The 6,630-nt window shown below is 42.5% G+C and overlaps 1 long non-coding RNA gene across 1 annotated transcript; it reads left to right on the top strand.

The window, feature by feature from the left end:
- Window positions 1-232: 232 nt before the first annotated feature.
- LOC125317324 lies at window positions 233-2,049 on the top strand. Its single transcript, XR_007200019.1, has 3 exons — window positions 233-401; window positions 481-587; window positions 1,363-2,049. It is a non-coding gene; the product is annotated as an uncharacterized LOC125317324 (long non-coding RNA).
- Window positions 2,050-6,630: the final 4,581 nt, after the last annotated feature.

Raw genomic sequence — 6,630 nt, 5'->3', positions numbered from 1 at the left:
TTCCCCAAGTCTGTCTTGCCTGTGATGGTAACTGGTAAGGGATCTGTCTGTCTTTATCTTGACCTGTGAGCTTTTCCATCCCATTCCTGCCCCCATCCCGTTGAGGAGAGGGAGGGACAGCAACTGGGTGTGGTCTGTCAGCCAGCCAAGGTCAAATCCACCACCGCAGAGACTGAAACAATAAAACTGTTGTCCATTTAAATTCTTTCAGTTGTCAGTTTAAGTTCTTTGCGTTCATTGCTGTCCTTTTGGGTGAATAAATACAAGCTTGATACATAAATGTAACACGGATGATTTCTCAACAGGTTCTGAAAAACAAGAACCCACTAGCAAGGCAGTACTAAAGGATGGCAAACCAGAGTTACTGCAAACTGAAGGACTGATTGGTTTCACATCCAAAGGTGAGCAGGAGTCATTGCTATCTCCCTTCCTCCACTGCAGTTATTTTCTTTTTAAGTTTTAATCCTCTGCTCTCCCTAGTGTCCACTTTTTTCCAGAAGGGGGAAAAAAAATTACTTCTGGTAGCACTCAAGATGGAAGGAATAAGGAAAAGTACAAGCTTGGAAAAAGGCTGCACACATTTACTGGTGAGTACTGTGCAGCGTTTATCTTGCACGTGTTGATGAAACCTGCTTTGAATGTTTGAAACTGGGTTCTTGCAGATCAAACAGAAACAAAACTCCCAAACCTCAGCAGCTGCAGAACAGTTACAGCCCCAATGACAGCTAAGGAATTAGCAATGCCAAGTGAAGAATGTCACAGTGGATTTGCAATTAGGTATTAGGAAGAAATTCTTTATGGTGAGGGTGGTGAGGCCCTAGCACAGGTTGCCCAGAGAAGCTGTGGCTGCCCCATCCCTGGAAGTGTTCAAGGCCACGTTGGATGGAGCTCTGAGCAACCTGGTCTAGTGGAAGATGTTCCTGCCCCTGGCAGGAGTTGGAATGAGATGATCTTTACAGTCCCTTTCAACCCAAACTCTTCTGTGATTCTATGATGATTCTATGATTTTCCTGGGAAAGAGAGGGGAAATGCTGTATTACTAATGATGCATTTATATGACAGGTATGACAGCTGTTTGTGGCACACTGTAAACATACAGGCTGTTAGTGGAAGGAGCCTGCCTTTGTAAGGGTGTGCAAACATCCTGGATGCAGATTGTGGAACTGTAAGCAAATGTCCACTTTTGACTAGTGGTGTGGGCCAATGTGGTGCAAGAAAATAGTCTTACTCTGTAACCAGATAATACCTATCTTCCAAGACTACCCACAAGTAACCAACTATGCAAAAGCAGGTGACAGGTAAGGATGTTCCACAGCATTTGAATTTCTGAGCATCATTGCCACTAGTTTTTTATGTTTGCAGACCAAAGTAAGTCTTCCCTCCAGCCTGCCATGCTTCAGACCTGTAGATACTGCTTACACCCAGCAGGATATAAAGAGGATTGGTAGGTTTTGAAAGTGTACTTCCTGCTTATAACAACCGTGGAGCAACTTAGACCAGCATTCAAACTGACATTGAGATGAGACCACTGAGAACAGAAGGAGCTTGGACTGGATTTCAGTTTAGATACTTCAGATGGTACCTAAAGATTGATGTGATAAACCTCAGATTAATTGTTCTAATAAAGGTACAGAGACACCAGAACAACTAATACATACATACGGGAAAGTTGCAAGTTTCTCAAGAAACATTTGCATGTCTGCATCTTTCCAGCTACAACTGATGAGGAAAAAATCCCACGCTTGAAGTCATCTGCACATTCAGTGCTTAGTCTGTCGTTGGAATGACTAAGAAGATGATTATGGAGGATTTTTTCACCTTTTTGTTTTGACTGCTAACAATTACTAAGACTGGCAAATGACTCTGCCTGAGAGGTTAGGTCAAAGTTTATAGTTCAGATGAACAAAAACTAACAAGCTGGATTTTCCTTCACTGCCAGCCCACTCGTGTTGAGTTGTATGAGCAGCATTTTCTGTATGATGCACAGTAATGCTGTTATTTGGTTCCTCTGGTTTAGAAATAAAATAATTCTATCTGCACCTCTCTTCACCATGACTCACGTCTGTAAGATCACAAGGGAAAAATCAGTGTGCAGCTTTCTTCTCTGTCAGACAAACAGTGTTGGTTGCCATCATGCCTTGACATTCAGGACCTGAGCTGCCTTCTTCTTGAGTGTTTCACATCTGTGCAGATAAAGCAGGTACAGTAGCTCCACAGGATTTATTTTATCCAGTTTATTTACCTTGCTCCATCTGTTCAAAGTAAACAAACACTGTGAACAGGGCAGGTAAGAGGCTGAACTGGATGTACAGAGGTAATTAACTGTCTTATCTTTTATTCAGCTAGTGCTCTTCAAATTTAATAAACAAGTTCTTTCAGGCACAGATGAAGAGCATACTTTCTTCTTTTATTCTTTCTTTGGAGTGTAAGCACATCCTAAATGGAGGCAAGGAATTTCAAAAGTACCTACTGATTTTGACTGTGTTTTTATATATTGAATTTGAAGTAGCTTAATAGAAATTTTCAGAAAGGCTGCCTCTGTGACTGTGGTTGCAGTCAATATAAATTGGATATATATGGCCATCATGGCTTCTGGGCAGCCGATGACATCTCTGAGAAAACGTCAGGGAAAATTATTTACCCTTTCTCTAAAAACCAGAGATCATATAAAATGCAGTTGAACTGTGGACTTTCCATCCCTTCTCTTCTGCTGCTGATAACAGAGGAGAAAAAGCTACAATTATTTGTTCCTGCCAGTGTGCAAAAATCAAAGTTCTGTCTTCTCCGAAGGACCTTCTTGGAGTGAACTGTTTCCTATAACTGAGGTCTTGGGGTTTCCCCCACCACAGAGTACTCCTTTTATCTTCCTTTTTATGTGCAGTGTCTTCCAGCTGAGAAAATCCCAGGTCCCTTTTGTCATTTTGTCCACAGTCACTTAACTCTTGGTAGGCCTAGTCTCAGATTCCCCCGGTAAACTGTCTATTTGATTTTCACTGAGACTCAGCAATCGTGTTTTAGGTTTCACAGAAACTTCAAAAAAAATTGACTTGATTAAATACCCCAGCATATGTGTCCACAGCCACAGAGTGAGCTCCTGCCTGAGCTTGCCTGAAGCTAGAGCTCAGGACTTGTTAAATTAATTTAACATCAGCCTACACAGATCATCTAGCCCACCACTTCCCTTCAAGGACAGGGAAGTACTTCCCATGTCATAAACTTCCATTTTGGCATAGAGTGATCAGACACATAATTGTCTGGAAGAGGAAGAATGCTGTTCTTCTATGGGCTCCAGCTCTGAAGGTCATGAGGAGAAGGCAGGAGTAATTTCAATTGGTAATGACAGAAAATATTCATTCAAATACATTCAGTGTGTCAAGTGGCACTTTAAAAATCCTTTGAGGGCAAGATGGACACAGCTGCAGGCGACTGCTTCTGTCTAGGCAGGAACAGGGCACAGAGGGATCACATTTGCTCAGGCCTGAATTATCTTGCACAAATCACATTAGAAAGATTTTTCTAAAGGCTTCTTGAAAGATCAGATTTGACAACCTCAAAATCAGCTCTTTAAACTAGGACAGAGAAAACCTCGTATGTTTAAAAAATAGTAATAGACAAAACTTTGCAGTAATTCAAATTGATATAAAACCTGGAGGATCTGTTTTCTGGGAAATGTATTCAAGCTGCTGTTACATGTCACAAATAACTGTAACTTCATACAAAGCCTTTTTCAGAGTGGTTCTCCCAGTTGTCTTCACTACAGACAGCAGACGAAGAGTGTTCAGGGTCAGTGGGCTATGTCAGGAATTGCCTCTGAGGAGCTTTGTGAGATTAAAAGTTGGAGTTTTTTGACAGTTACTTTCTGTTCCAAATAATGGTTTCAAAACCAAATTTTATGTGGGTTTAGCTATGATGCTTTCTTCATTACAGTTCCTCACTTGTGCTAAGCTTACTGCTTTGACAGGAACACACTGGCTCTAAGTCTTGCTGTGTATTTTAGTTCTTCCATGCCAACACACATAAGTAGTTCTCTCACCCCCAGTGAGATGTCTTTTACCTCCTGAAATCAACACACACTGTACTGAGGTCAGAGCAGCCACCAGTATTTTAGGCACTGAAAATGAAAATAAAATGCAATCTGATACAGCAGAGGCTGCAATTGCTAAAAAATCCCTTTGGAAATTTTCATCTTAATGATCTCCTTTGCTGATATCAAAAGGTTATGGCCTAACAGCTTCCAATTTCTGCACTCATTGCCTGTGTAAAATCATGCTGCCTTTTTAAAAAATGATTCTGAAAAACTTTTCCCTGGACTGATTCATTTAACAATACTCTTCAATGATATTTAAACACACTTAGACATGGTCATGAATTAACCTTCATAACCTCCATTATGAATTCATGGGTAGCATACTTACTACACAAATTAGTTACTGTTAGATGTTCAAACAATCAATTTCATGCTTTCTCTCATGCTTTGGGCTTACAAAAATATTTACAGAGCTCTCTCGTTAGCTTTTCTCAAATCCTTCATTAAAATTTCTTCTGCAACAATAGAGAAGCCTTGGCAACAGCTCATACCCTGTGCTGGCTGCCTATCACACCCATCAGGATTGCTTCACCGTTGCCTTAAATTCTCCTCCGTGACTGTACCCATCTGTTGTTTCATGTCTTACACCTCAAAAGCGATTTGGGGCAGGATTAGCTTTTCATTTCAGATTTTTATTGCTTCAGTCACAATGGGATCATTTTCTGTGACAGAAATTCCAACATGCAACATGCACAGTAGTGAACAAATGGGGAAGACAGATAGGGAAAGGCAAAATGACTTGCTTAAAATATCCTGTGAAAGCTGGGAGTCAGAGCACTGTTCATCTTTCTGTGTTTGCATCCTTTTTCTCACAGCTGTCATCCTTCTCATTACAGAGGAAGTCCAGGCATTCTAGCAAGGATGAAAAATCAAATTTGAAAAAAAAGAAAAAAAAGGAAGATTACAATGGATAATTCTAGGGAAAGGGAAGAGTTACTCATCCCATTTCCCAAGGGCTCATAAATACGAGCAAAGCTCATATAAAACATGTCATGGGTGCCTTTAACCACTAGGAGCCGTATTCAGACCATCTCCCGCCTGTAACGGATCTGGCAAATTTTAGCGTTTAGGTCAGAGGAATAGAATAATACAATTGTTTAGATTGGAAAAGACCTCCAAGATCACGGAGTCCAACCAGTTAAGATCTTCCACTATCCAGGGCTGCAAGATGCTGTAATCACCTTGTCTCGGTTTTTGAGACAAACTTCAGGAGGAAACACTCCGGAGTGTCTCCTCCAAAGGGAAAAGGGCCTCCCCTTTTCCTCCGTCAATGAGACAAATGGGTCACAAGAAGTGGGAAAAAGAAACCAAACTGTTTATTGACACACGAACAAAACAGGGTAGAACAGGTTAAAAAACCCCTCAAAATACAACAAATGCCCAGCGAGGGAACAGACACGTGGCCTCGGACCAGCCGGGGCCACCCCGCAGGCTCCCGGACCAGCGAGGAGGGGACGCAGTGAGGCAAGGGGAAGGAAAGGGAAAAAAGAACAAGAGAAAAACCAACAGAACCTTCTCCCAGCTAGCTGGAACGCAAAGGAAACCCAGAAAAACAGCACTGCGCTCCCGGCGCGCTCCCTCCCGAGCCCTGCCCAGAGCCCCCAGAGCCCCCCGAGCCGCTGGGCTCAGCTGTTAAACTGCCCCGCGCTCAGGCCCCGGGCCCGGCCCCGGGTCCATCCTAAAGCCACAGCGTCCTTGGGCATTGAGCGGATGGTTAAGGAATAAAGCGGCTTCAGAACATCACCCCAGGACACATCTACGCCTCATTCATCCTTTTGTTTGGGATTGCCCAGAAGGCTCAACATGTCCCAGCCTGACCCGAGTCTAGAGTTTAGGCTCTGCTTCCAGTCTAGCTTTCCTCGCTGTCCCAGTGCAATCCCATCACACCCAGCACAGACAGCCAGTATTGGCAGAGCTGGAGGGGAGGGGAATTTGTTCTGCTGAATCTTAAACAAAAACTTTTGGCAATATTTTTAATGAAGGTTGTAGGCTTTTCTGGTTCTGGAGGGGTTTGTAGCTATAACTCTTTTCAGGATGCCATTTCAGCTAAAGGGCCCATTCCCATTAATGACCCACCCTGTTTTCACAGCGCTCTGTGGTGGCAAGCATGGCTTGGCTGGGATTGTTAATTGCTGTGAGTTAATATATACTTTATTGCCTTCAGTTTGCCTGAAAACATGATGGCATTTGGCATTTGTTTGTTTTCAATACTTGTTCTTGCAAAACTTGGAACGTCCCCCTTGGGGGATTTTGCACTCCTGTGATATTCACCATTTCAAAGCTCAGATATCCCAAATGACTTTTGAAAAGTATGCCAGGTCACCTGCAGAATGACTGGAATCTCTCCATCCACTGCATGGTTACCAAACAGGCTTGAAAATATGAGAAGCTTAATGAAAAAAATCCTGATCTCTGCCGCTTTCCTCAATCAAATTCTGTCCAGTCTGATCAGTTCACACACACACAAGTCTGCAGGACAATTCACAGGCTGGTACAGAATTAAAAATCTCAGAAAATTATTTAGAAGCCAAAGCTTTTGTTGG

The sequence above is a fragment of the Corvus hawaiiensis genome, chromosome 26, assembly GCF_020740725.1.
Source record: "Corvus hawaiiensis isolate bCorHaw1 chromosome 26, bCorHaw1.pri.cur, whole genome shotgun sequence".
NCBI classification, from domain to species: domain Eukaryota; kingdom Metazoa; phylum Chordata; class Aves; order Passeriformes; family Corvidae; genus Corvus; species Corvus hawaiiensis.
The sequence above is the reverse complement of the archived record's forward strand: the minus strand, read 5'-3'. Positions and strand labels throughout refer to the sequence as shown.